The 13,417-nt window shown below is 56.0% G+C and overlaps 1 protein-coding gene across 1 annotated transcript in view; it reads right to left on the minus strand.

Annotated features, from left to right (window-relative positions):
• AHDC1 (AT-hook DNA binding motif containing 1) overlaps window positions 2,086-13,417 on the minus strand; it is a 39,302-nt gene continuing 27,970 nt past the window's right edge. Inside the window, 1 exon segment of the mRNA XM_021095642.1 lies at window positions 2,086-2,755. The gene's annotated coding sequence lies outside the window, so the exon portion shown is untranslated.

Consider the following 13,417-nt stretch of genomic DNA (forward strand, 5'->3'; position numbering starts at 1 on the left):
CTCACGAGCCTCCCCACCATCCTGAGACAAGGCCTTCCCTGGGTTCCTTCCCTGTGCAATTGCCCCTCTCTTTTCAATGAATCCCCACCCCTCCAACAATGCCCTCTTCAAGTTACGGGCCCCCTTGCTGGGCTCTAATTACCTCCCTAAACTCCCATTTCCTTCCGGGGTTGCCCCTCCCCACCCCCACCCCAATTCTTGGGGACACAGCCACTGCCCTTCCTCCCCGTCTTGTAGAGCCCCAGTGACCCCTTCCACTGAATACACCCCCCCAGCTCCCTTCTCTGCACCCCATCCCCCAGCCCTCTTACCAGGCCCCACCCTCCCCAGCCTCCCCCACCTGGACGGCCTCCCCAAGTCTCTTCTGCTTCCTCAGCAGCTGCAGAACACACTCCTTTGCTCCCTGTGGGTGATTCTTGGGGCTGAAAACAAACTTCTCGTGGCCTCCCCACTGGTTCCTTGATGCCACCTACCCTTCCAACCAGCCTCCCCGCTCCGGCCCAGTGCGACCTCGCCAATGCCTTCACCCCTCCCCAAACACACAGAGTGTCTACTCCAGACAGACAGAGCCCCACGTGCGGCTTCTGCCACCCCGGCCCCGTTCGTTCGTGCTCTCACCTCTCTCACCTCCAGGTCTGTGCACAAAGCTCTTTCTTCCTCCAGGAAGTCCCTCATTCCGCCTGGCGCCCTGGTCTTGGCCTCTAGGAAACCCTCACCTGGTCTTACTACTCCCACCCTGGACCGCAGCCTGAGGGCAGTGATGGCTCCACCCTCACCATGCAGGAGGGTAGGAAGGGCATCTTCCCCTGAGTCTGGGGGCTGCACTGAAGAGGTCTGGTGGGAGGCTGAACCTTCACATCCAGCACAGAGGCTGCAGCTTTAGGGACTGTTACCTGCCCCCGTCTGAACTCTCCAGCATCCTCTTTCAGACCAGGGTGCCTAGAAGTTGGGGACCCATCTCCTCCAGAGACAGAGGATTCCTCTGACTCTCAAGGCCTGGGCCTTGCTGGCCAAGGGGCAGGGAGGTTGTTTGGAGCTGTCCCTTGAGGTTTCCTTGAGCTTCAGCAGGGAGGGCCAGAGGGAAGCCATGTTGCGCAGAGCTTTAACATAACCTGGGCCTATGGGAAAAGCTGCTTGCTAAGGACCCCGCAGCCCGAAGTGGGCATTATTTGGTCAAGGGTGGCCAAGAGTTCCCCAAGGTCAGGGAGTGGAAACAGTTCCATCTTTCCAGGTGCACCAGAAATAGGCATAGGATTAGGAGTTTTCTTTTTCCAAAGTTTATAAAAGCTGGGTGGGAATACAGACCATTTAGGGTGGGCCGGGGGGGGGGGCAGAGGGGAAGGTAGAAATATTGGGGCTGTTGGCCTAGTCAAAGCCTGGAGTTTGCATAGGGAGATACAGGTGTTCTGTGGCAAAAAAAAGAGGGGGGCCTGGAGACAAAGGAGACCCAGGCCTTGGGGTGAATAGGAAACACACAAACGGGATACTCCTGTCTTTGGGGGGAAGGGGGTGTCCCACAAGGGTTCTCGGGCTTAGGATGAGACGGGCTTAGGATGAGATGAGTGCCTCAGAGACAGGTATCCTTGAACCAGAGAGCTGTGGGGCCCAAAAGCTGGGTGGACCTAAGACAAAGGAAGGGGCTGGGGACAGAGACCTGGCACTGAGGCTGGGGGTGGGGTGTCTGGAAGCAGGGGAGACCCAAGACCTGACTCATAAAGGGAGAAGAAACCCACGACTTGGGGGAGAATCGAGGTTTCAGAATCAGGGGAGACCCAGGACCCGGGGCAAAATGAAGCTCTAAAAGGCAGAGGCCTCGGACCTGGGACAGAAGGCATGAACCAGAGGGTCAGGAAACCTCAGGGGGCAGCCTGGGAACCCAAAGGCAGGGGAGACCCAGGGCCTGGGGTGCACAGGGAGGGGCCCAGAGGCAAAGGCGACTGAGATCTCAGACAGAAGGGAGAACGCTGAAGGAGGGAACACACAGAGGTATTTCAACTCTGGGGAACCCGTGGCTGGTGAGGATCCTTGGCCCTCACGCCCCTTCCACTCCATCCACCGTCCCTCCCCCCTTCACAAGACACAAGCTTTTTGTTTTTGTTTTTGTTTTTTTTTTGCTTTTTTTTCATTTCTTTTTAATACAAACTTGGATCTTTGGGTGTGTCCTGCCAACAGAAAACAACAACAACAACAGAAGAGAAAACCCAAAAGAGTGAAAAATAAGAAAGAAAGAAAAAAAAAAAGCTCCCGCAAGAGGTTCTTCTCCCTCCCCCCAACCATGCGAATTTGCACACCACGGGACCACAGCAGGTTTACAGAATGCAATATACAATCCACGATTTATAATAAAACAGTATATACAATAAATAGGATATTGTTCATTTTTGTCAAACGACCTGTAGATAAATTTCTCAGTGCATACTTGCAGGGGCTCTGGACACCTCGAGGCCCCGCTCGCAACCTCTTGCACACGCTCGCTCGCGCTCTCTCTCTCTCTCTCTCTTTTTTTTTTGTCTTTTTCTAAAACTGTGTTTTGTTTTTAAGTTTTGTACATTTTTAAAAAGTATTTACAATTGCTGGTTTTGTGCAGAAAGGGCTCACCTTCGGCTTCTGCGTGGAGGAGATGGGCAGGGAGGGGTGGGGGGGGAGATGGGGCTGCAGGGGGTGCAGGGGGTGGGTCAGGAGGCAGAGGGGCAGGCGCTCCTGCCAGAGGACGATGTGGACGCTGGGAGGGGTCTTGGCGTTGGTTTTCTGAAAGCTGCAAAGAAACACGAGAGAGGCAGAAGTCAGCGGCAGGCACAGACCCTGAGCTCCTGGGACAGGGAGGGTAAGAGCAGGACCCCCACCCAGCTCCTACCAGAATCACACTGGTCCATCTCCCAGAAAGTGCCAAATGCACACTTCTCCCCTGGGCTGCTTCTGGCCTGCTCTGAGCTCAGCTTCCCCTTCGGTAAAATAGGTGGGTGTCCAAGGCCCACAGCACTGAGAGGTAAAGATTGTGCTGGACGAGGAGTCGGGAGTCCAGGCGGTGAGATTTGTTAAGGACACGAGTTCCTGGAGTTCCCGTCGTGGCTCAGTGGTTAACGAATCCGACGAGGAACCATGAGGTTGTGGGTTTGATCCCTGGCCTCGCTCAGTGGTTGAGGATCTAGCACTGCCGTGAGCTGTGGTGTAGGTCAAAGATGTGTCTCGGATCCCGAGTTGCTGGGGCTCTGGCATAGGCCAGCAGCAACAGCTCCGACGAGACCCCTAGCCTGGGAACCTCCATATGACACGGGTGTGGCCCTAAAAAGCAAAAAAAAAAAAAAAAAAAACAAAAAACCAAAACACAAGTTTCTGAGTCAGACAGACACAACGCAATTTAAATGCTAGCATCACCATTTAATAGCTCTATGACCTTGGGCAAGTCAGTGAGGTTCTGTGAGCCTCAGTTTATTCCTCTGTAAAAAGGGGATAATAGAACGATCCCTTAAGTTTCTTGGGGAGATTCAGTGGTTTCAGACAGGTTAAGCCTGGTCCATAAATGCATAATACCTGATACTAATTAGTGCTAGTCATTCTTTTCTTGGGGCCTGAGCCAGCTAGGCTCTCCAGGCCCCGGATTCCTCATGTAACAAAGAGCCTGGTAATTCCTGCTACCTGGGCTGTTCTGAGGAAGGACACAATGGGAAGAGAGGCCGCAGCACAGCACAGGTGCGAACTGCTGCTTTAATTTCTTCTAAATCCAACTTCTCCCCAGCCCCTGCCAACGCCATTCCGTGCCTGAGAGAGCTGAGGTGATGAGGAAGCCTGTCTGAATAAAGGAATAAAGAAACTGCCTGACACAATACCATCTGTGTTTGGCTGCACCCCTGCCTATAAACACCAGACACCGGAGATCTGAAGTGCTCCCTTTCCCTGGATGGCCCTAATTATGTTTGCAGGGCTCTGGGGGCCCGACTTCCCTACCCAGACCCCCAGCTCTGGCGGAGTGAGTGGGAAGACGCCCAGCGGGAGCGGGACAAGCTCCATGGTTCTCAGGACCTCGTCATCAGCCTGGCATTTTGGACTGCCAACCTCTCCTCGGAGCCCTGAAATCCACTTACTAAGCGACCATCCCACTAAAATCTCAGGGCAGGCGTGGGGGTGCTGAAGCCACCTTCTGCGACTCCTCAGCAAGCCACTCACCCTCCCCCCGCCCTGCAGGAACCAGGCGGCCACACAGAGCCTTCCCTCTCTTGTCCTCTCTTGGCTTCCCTTTCCAACAGGGCCACATTTAAATTCTGCTCAGCCTCGGCTGCTGTCTGCTGGGCAGTCAGCCCCAGGGAAGACTTCTGTCCCGAGACGGGACTTGCCAGGACTCCCCCATGGGCCGGGGGAGCCAGGTGGGCTCCTCCGGGGCAGGGCAGCACCCCATCTTGGTGCCTCGGCCCAGGTGGCATGCAGAGGCACGAGCGGGAGGGTAGGAGCTGCATCTTTGTTAGGCAGTCAGGTCTCCTGCTGGTGCAGAGAGGACAGAGGATGGAATGTGAGCCGTAGGGGTAAGAGGTGTGCTTGTTAGGATGACAGCTGTATTACAACTGGGGGTGGGGAGAGAAAAGCTATATTACAACTAGGGTGATTGAGCCAGGGGATGCAGCTAGGGTGGATGTCAGTTCTCCAGTTAGGATGATAAAGAGAGTGTCCATCAGGGGACAGACAGACTCGTGCGTCGGGGGGACAGGTTCCGCTGGAGGGTTGGGGGCGTCTATCTGTGGGACAGCTTTATTACAGTTGAGGAACAGCTGCCAAGCTAAGGAACCTCTGCTGGGGTGACAGATATAGTGTATTGGGGTGACAAATGAGGGGGAGATTCAGGACGGGTGGCTCCAAACCACTTAGCAAGCAGATTGTACCGAACCCCAGCTTCCTCTGCTCCCCCTAAGGGCCCCAGGGCAGGCTGGGAGCCTCTGCACAAATCCGTCGCCCCCGCCCCCTCCAGCCCTTAGCCACTGCCAGTGACCCTCTCCAAGCCAGGTCTCCATGGTGATCTCAGCCCAGCAGGCAGCTCCTGCCAGAACCATTCCCGTGGTGCTGGCGGCCAGGCAGCAGGGAGGCTTTCTCACCCTCTGCTAAGCCACCACTGTCTCACCTTCCTCCTCCCACCCGCCCTCCCCAGCTTTCATGACTTGGCCAGAATCTGGGGGATGGTGGGGGGGATGGGGAGAGAATCAAAACCAGAGGTTCCTGGAGCCGGGGAGAAGGCAGAATGCTGTGGCCGTACGGAACCCTGACCTCCCCAGGTTCAACGGCCACAGAGCAGAGCCAGTGCTGCTGGGCCAGGCAGCCCGGAGCTGGGCACCCGAGACAAAGCAGAGAACAAGCTGGATCTGGTGCCCGCTTGGGAGGGGCTCACAGGGCAGAGGGAAGCAAAGCAGACCCCAAACCAGGCGATCACAGTGCAGGGAGATGGGGTGTGCCAGGAAGAGCACCCCCCAGCCCCAGCAGGGGGCTCAGGGAGCACAGTGGGGGGCACCTCATCCAGCTTTGGTGAGAGGGGCTGTGGCTCCTCCTCTCCCAGCACATGCTGGGGCCAAGAACGTGTGCAGACTGAATGACAGAGCCACGACTGGTCTAAGTCCAACTGGCAAGTCGAGGTCCAGCTCAGGTCTTGCACACCTCCGGACGCCTCCTCGGACCACCTTGTTACCATAGCTACTGGGGCACTCGTCCCTCCTTTCTGTCCTCCTCCTGGGCAGAGACCTGTGTGTGGTACCTCGTCTCCCCAGTGCCAGCATGAGGCTGGCGCCCAGGACACCAGCCATTGTTCGCAAGACTTAACCTTTTCGTGCCTCCAAAAGGACTGCACGGCTACACGCTGGAGTCCGTGTGCTCCAGCCGTTTTCCCATCTGAGGTGTCAGGGCTTTAAGTGGTCTCTGCCTGTCGGGGGTGGGGCTGGCACCAGGGGCACTGAGGGATTCAAAGTGCTGCAGATCCTGCATAAATCAGCTTGTCCAGAGAGGGCTGCCCTACCCCAAAGGAGCGCGCCTTCGAGCATTCATTCAAGCAACCAGTAGATACGTGTGCACACCCACTACCGGCCAGGCCACAGGCTAATGCCACACCTTCTAGTCTCTCCAGAAAGGGGTTTCAACTTCAAACAAGGCAGTGGAGCAGAAGGCAAAGAGCACTTGAGAAGTTGAGGGACTGGTCTGCTGTGTGAGCAAGGGCAAGTCCTTTCCCTCTCTGGGCTTCGGTTGCTGTGTAAAACAAAGGGAGATGGCAGAGTGCTTTAGGCACTGATAGGGCACCAAAGATGACGGGTCAGAGGCAAACCCTCTGACATTTTCAGGCAGAGTTTGGCTGGTGAGTTCCTTTTCTTTTCTTTTTGTCTTTTTTAGGACTGAACTCGCAACACATGGAGACTCTCAGGCTAGAGGTCAAATCGGAGCTACAGCCACTGGCCTCCGCCACAGCCACAGCAAGCCAGATCCGAGCTGCATTTGTGATTACACCACAGCTCATGTCAATGCCAGATCCTTACCCCACTAAGCAAGGCCAGGGATCAAACCCGCGTCCTCCTGGATACTAGCTGGGTTTGTTAACCACTGAGCTATGATGGGAACTCCAGGACTGCAAGTTCCTTAAATGTGGAGAGGATACTGCTTCCCCAAGGCCCAGGCCACACCCGACAGTTGGAGATTGACTCAGGCCGGGTGGACTGAGAGAGTTCACTGGGGGATGAAGCTTCCAAATGAGGATGGGCAGACTGTGGCTGTGGCTGTGGCGCTCCCCTCCTCGCTCCAAAAAGTTTTTCAAAATCAGTCTGCCAGTGACCGCCGGCATTCTTTAAACTCCAGCTCTGCCAGTGATTCCCTCCTTAGGGATCCCCCCGCCGCCAGCACTGCTGGGCATACAGGGGGATGCTAGTGGGACCAAATGGGGTTCACAACCATGGTCGCCCACCAAGCTTGTGTGACCTTGTGTGTCCTTCGGGGAGACCATCCCCACCCCCAGTGCCTGCACTTCCCGCCCTCCTAATGGAGGTGCCCATGTAAAGCCAGGTGCCACAAGTGGGCATGTGTTGGACATGCAACTGAATGGAGGCTGAGGAAGGGGCAAGAACACGGGGCTGGTGATCCTCAAAGGACTTGTCTGTGCTTCCCCACCTGGGTGGCTGTCCCTGTTCCTCTCTGTAAACTGGGAGGGGCTGTGCTTGGAGACTCCAAAAGCCAAGAGTTGGAAGTGGTTGATTTATATGCCCCTGCCCTGCCCCATCTTTTGCAGCGCATCTGCTAACAGTGGGGTTGAGAGAAATCAGCTCATGCTCGTCCCCCAGTGCCCAGCCTTTGCCCTCACAGTCCTCCCTGGACTACAGGCTCTTCTTTGATCCCTGACACGTCCCAGGCGTGATAAGACACTGGGGAGGGAGATGGGGACAGTGCACAGGGATGAGTAACTGGCCTAAAGGAGCTGGTGGTGTGGTGAGGAAGACATTCTCAGGAAGGGCTGTCATGGATGCATAAAGGGCTGGAGATTAATTGGGCCTGGGAAGGATCCTGGAACGCTTCTTGGAGGAGGCAATGTCTAAGTGAAAGATAGGAACTGACAGGTGGGAGATGGATGGCAGCTAGGAAAGGGCGGCCCAGGCCAGGGAACAGCTAGAGCAAAGGCACAGGGCACCCCGGGGGAAAGGGCCTGGAAAGCTCCCTCCCAATCCCACAGTCTAGGGCTGGAAAGGGAAGCTGTGTGAGCACGAAGTCAGGGTTGAAAAAGTGGCCTTGAATACAGAACACCACACTAGGAAGTTGGGCCTTTATCTTGGAGGCAAGGAGGCTGGAGAGGGGAAGGTGAAATCAAAAGGTAGTAAGAAATGAAGTTAGGGAGTTCCTGTCATGGCTCAGGGGAAACAAATCTGACTAGCATCCAGATTCAGGATGCAGGTTCAATCCCTGGCCTTGTTCGGTGGGTTAAGGATGTGGCGTTTCCATGAGCTGTGGTGTAGGTCACAGACGGGGCTTGGGCTGGCGTTGCTGTGGCTGTGGTATAGGCCGGCGGCTACGGCCCTAGCCTGGTAACCTTCATATGCCGTGGGTGTAGCCCTGAAAAACTAAAAATGAAGTTACAAGAGCAGACAGGTTTTAATCAATTCATCCAGTAAATATTTCGGGGGTTGGGGGGAAGGGGCTCTGGACAACCACGCACCCCCAAACGCTGAAGGACAAGCACTGTGGTGGTCACAGGGTGGGGCTCAGGGAGCAGGTGTGGGGGCAGAGACCTGGCAGGTGCTGGTTGCACTGACCCAGGTGGCTGAACTAGGGCTACAGCCTCTTTTTTCTTTTTCTTTTTTGGCTACACCCACGACACGTGGAAATTCCCAGGCAGGGACCCTGTGCCACAGCTGTAACCACAGCCACAGCAGTGATAACGCCAGCTCCTTAACCCCCAGAGCCGTCAGGGAACTCCAGGGCAACGGCTTCTGAAGCCTCAAATTTATTCAAGCTCCACTTCCTGTTCCCCGCCCCAGCTCTAGCTGTCTGCCCTGCCCTGTTCCAGAGCATGGTATTTCTGGTGGGGCGGTCTCAGCCCTCCCCTGGAGGGTGATGCTCATGCGGAGACTTTTAACGAAAACCTGTTTAAAGGCTGCAAACACCACGAGGGCAGGACACTGCAAGTCTTATTCAGTGGTACCCTTGGCACCAGATACAATGCCTGCCCTGGGGCGGGGGCGGGGGGGGGTGTTTGAACACAGAATTAGCCTACTTCCTCCTGCCCTCCAGCCCAGAGGGCTTCGTGGCAGCAAAAATTACGATGACAAAGATGGCAAATCTGCTGGGAGAGAAATCATGATGCATGACAAAATCACAAGGAAATCTTTTTTTCAGATGAGCTGCACCCAGAAAGAGGACTCATGTGGCTAACTGTGTGGACAGGGTCTCTAGCCGACCTGGGTCATCTGAGTCCTAGTCCATCAGGCTAAGGACTCGGTGCCCACCATTAGGGCATATAACTAAGCGGTACTTCACAGCCTCCTGCCAAAGGGCCCCGACCCCCCCCCCCCCGAACACCAGATCCTCCCTAGGAGGGAAGCAGGGCGAGCAGGTGAAGGAGGGCTGGTTAGGGAGTCCCGAGCACAGAGGAAAGGGTCAGAGGTGTGTGACTGACTCACCCAGACTGTGGGGAGGTATTTTATCCACCCATCTACCAACCACTGATTACGTGCTTACTGAGTGCCAGGGACCGGGCTAAATGCTTCACGGGTAATCTCATTTAATTCTCACAAGAGACGCAGTGAGGTGACATGACTCACCAGGTCACGGAGCTGGTAGGGGATGGAACTGGGCCCTGCACGGATGCCTGTCTGCGCCCACAGGCCTGCTCCTAGCCACCACCCGCCACTTTCGGGTCCCTGCTCCCTTGGGTTCTTCTGGGTCTGCAGGGATGTGGGGAGAAGGGAGAGGAGGAGTGTGAGAGGACCTGCTCATGGAGAGATTATATTTCCAGGACATGCGGGCTCCCGCAGCACAAGGTCTGGCGGGAAAAAATGGCTTCACGAGAGGCAAGAGAGAGGGCTGGAGGGGGGACAGCCCCGGAGAGTGGGAAGAGGAGCGTCGAGGGGGCAGGGCAGGCCTGGCTGACTGCTGACGTGAGGGCCTCTTGCTCAGGGCCAGAGGCAAGATCAGGTGATCTCTTGAGGTTTCAAGACACGGAGAGACAAAGCCCAGCGCGGCCAGGGCCTGGCCCAGGTCCGGGCATGCCTGCTGACCCTGGCTGGATGGTGGCTTTGGAAGCTGCTTCCTGCTCTGGTCAGGCCCCAGATGGTGTAACCTTGGAGGACCTGTGACATTTCTCGTGGCCTCAGGTCCATACTTGAGAGGGAAGAGAGAGGACAGGGGGACTCGAGATCCCTGAACACCTTGGAGGGCCCTTCCGATCTTCCCGCCCTGTCCGCAGGGTCTGGAAGGGCCCAAGGCGGAGCCAGTCTGTCTGGCTCTGCCTTCCATCTAAGGGACCAGAGAAGATGTCATCCCGGGGTTCGAGCACCGCCCCCCTCCCCCCCGCAAGCCCCCTTCTCTGTCTGTCCCATCAGCTCAACTCCCAGACCAGTTGGGTCCCACACTCCTCTGAGCTCTCCTCTAATTCACGCTGGGGTGTGACTGGTCCCTGCCTGCCAGGCCCTTCCCCTGCTCGCGGTGCTCCATGCGTCCAAATCTTGCTTATTCTTCAAGGCTGAGCTCAGATGAAGCTTCTTTCACAGAATCTCCAAATCCATTTAAAATGTCAGACCCAGAAAGAGTTGTAGGGAGCATCCAAGGAATCCGTCATTTTACGGATGGGGAATCGGGGGCACGGGGTGGAGGGGGAGCCGCATCCGGGCTGGGGGGAGGGGGCAGTACTGGGTTCAAATCCTGACTCCACCATTTACTAACCATGGATCCCCCGGCTAAGGGCCAGGGCAGCATCTGTTTCCTCAGCTCTCTGATGGGAGGGGCGGGTACCCCCACTCCCTAGGCCGCTGTGACGCCTCAGCGAGGGGCCCAGCACAGATACATTTGCCCTTTCTCACCAAAGGGGCAGAGAGGTGACTTCTGACCCCAGGGCCCACCTTCCTGGTGCACGAACTTTGCCTCTCCCTGCCTCTTCCCACCAAGTGTTTCAGGTCCTTTGTCTGCTTGTTTTAGCTTCCTGGGGTAGATGGGCACTCCGAGGACAGGGGCCGTGTCTCCTTTGTCTTCCCCGAGCCTGGCATTGGGACAGGCCTGGAGGGACTCAGGTGTGAGGCCGAGCTCAACGACTGCTCCCCCTGTGCTGGCTCACTGCCTGTTGGTGAATGAGCATGTCACTGTCCTGTCTGCTTAAACCCTCTCTTGACAGGGACACTCCCTTACCATTCTCCTTCCCTGCATCCCCAACCCCTCCTCACTCCCACAAGGATCTGCATCAGTCCCTGGCACTGCAGGGTTCCTCTAGAGGCAGGAGCGTGTCGACCACCACCATGGTCCATCATGGCTTGCCTGGCCTCCCTCCTTCAACTCGCCCTGCTCCATGGCGGCCCACAGCGTTCCAGCTGAGCACTCCCCAAAGGTTCCCCACAAAGTGAAGCCTCCTTCCAAGGCAGAACATGATCTGGCCCTGCCCTCGCAGCCCCTTGCTCAGTGTTACGGGCTTCCTATCAGTTCCTCAAAGCTGAACTGCTTGCAGCCACTGCCATTCCCTCCATCCAGAATGCTCTTCCCGCTCCCCATCCAGCCGACACCCCTTCTTCTTTCAGGCATCAGCCTGAGCATCTGGCCAGCCAGTTGTAGGCCCTCATGGCCTCCTAGCTTTTCTTTCTTCTTCTTTTTGTCTTTTTAGGGCTGCACCTGTGGCATAGGGAGGTTCCCAGGCTAGGGGTCGAATCGGAGCTGCAGTTGCCAGCCTACGCCACAGCCACGGCAATGCGGGATCCGAGCCATGTCTGCATCCTACACCGCAACTCACGGCAACAGTGGATCGATCCTTAACCCACCGAGCAAGGCCAGGGATCAAACCTGCATCCTCATGGATACTAGTCGGGTTCGTTACTGCCGAGCCATGATGGCAACTCCAACCTCCTAGCTTTTCTGCTCTTGCACAGTCCTTCCCATGGCGCTAATTACCGAATGATTTGTGTACGGTCTTGCCCTCTAAACTGGATGCCCCCTGAGGACCAGGACCTCGTTTGTGGCGTTCACTCTGGTGTCCCCGATGCCTGGCATGTAGTGGGTGCTGGGCAGATGTCTCCGGAGCAGTTAAACACATCAGTCTGAGGACAGTGCTGTCGACTCCCAGCTCTGAGTGGGGAGCAGGGCCAGAATGTGGGGCTGGATGGCATCCCAGTTCCTCCTGCGTTCAGGCCTCACTGGGTGGTTCCATTATGTATCTCACTGAGCCGTGACCTACCCAAACACCCAGCCCCCACAACCGTTTATTTTCCCACCCAGGGCCTGGGAGGAAAGGTTTTTGGATTATTTCACATTTCTGGATTATCCATGAGACATCTCCCCTCCAGTGAGAAGGATCAAGAGTTTGACATTTTAAACCCTAAGCTGCTTCTCCCTGGCCTGCTTCAGATCTGCGGCTCTGCTGCTTGCAATGAGGTGCATGGGGAATGGAAGGCCATTTTAATCTTGGTCTGGCTTCATTAGGAGGAAAAAATATGCTGCCCCCTTAGAAAGTCTAGTCCATTGTCTATGCCATGCACTTTTAAGAGCCAAAGAGATTATCAGGGTCAATTTCCTCGAACAGATGGGGAAACAGAGGCGGGGATGGGTGGAAGAGGGGCAAAAACTTGGTGAAGGGCATGTAGCAAGTTGGCCAATTTGGGGACTGGTCCTTCCCCAGGTCTCCTGACTCTCACGTGCTGCCCTTTGCCACTTGCAGGCACCAAGGGAGCTGAGGTCAGGCAGAGAGGAGGTAATAAGTTTCCACTGACATGACTTCAGGACCCTGAGTCACCCTGGCCTTGAATGGCCTTCCCAGAGCAGGGACGGGGTTTTCCAGGAGCCCTGCTATTCCCTCTCCAGGAAGAGACACTCCCAAGAGGCTGCTGTAGCAGCAGAGGTGGGGGGGGTGAGGGGTTCCAACAAACCCCTAGCCCACTCCACCACCACCCACCACTTCTGGGTCAATTTTGTGACAGGTCTGTTCCCAAAGTGGGATCTGATGGGCCAATTATGGCTGCATTTCTACAGCAGGTGCTCATCAAGAAAATGATTCCTCCAATTCTGTCCCCTTCTATCATTTGGGGGGTATTTCCCCTCTTGCGTTTTCATTTTCTTTTTTCTTTTTTTTCCTTCTTTCTACGGCCGCAGCTGCTAAATATGGAAGTTCCCAGGCTAAGGGTCGAATGGGAGCTGCCACTGCAGGCAGGCCTGGGCCACAGCCACGGCAACGCCGGATCCGAGCCATATCTGCGATCTATGCCGCAGCTTGCAGCAACGCTGGCTCCAGGGATAGAACCCGCATCCTCACAGACCCTATGTTGCCCGCTGAGCCAGAACGGGAACTCCGTGTTTTACTTTTCTTAAACACACCATCTTAAGAATACTGAAAGTGGTCACGGGACCTGATAAATCCATATCGGAATGCCTAACAATATTTAACTGAATTCTTAGACAAGCATGTGGCTTCAGGAAAGGGACCGGCTTTTTCCAGGCAGGAAACGTCCTGCCAGGGATAGACTCACTGGCTGTAGGTTCCCAGACACAGTGGGTTCCCAACACCCCTGCTGAAAAATAGCCTCTGGGATACCCTGGGCGGCCAGAAAGGGACACACTGGCCACATCCTCAGCCTGGCCCCCGACCGACTGCATCTTGGACAGAGCGAAGCTCCCAGGGGAGCGAGGAGGCCTGGCAGGTGCAGTGTCCTGGATGGGCCTCAGCGGATAATTATCCGCTTCTTCCTTCACGTGTCTCACGTGGGGCGATGCAAACGCCCTC

Source organism: Sus scrofa, chromosome 6 (genome assembly GCF_000003025.6).
Source record: "Sus scrofa isolate TJ Tabasco breed Duroc chromosome 6, Sscrofa11.1, whole genome shotgun sequence".
Lineage (NCBI taxonomy): Eukaryota > Metazoa > Chordata > Mammalia > Artiodactyla > Suidae > Sus > Sus scrofa.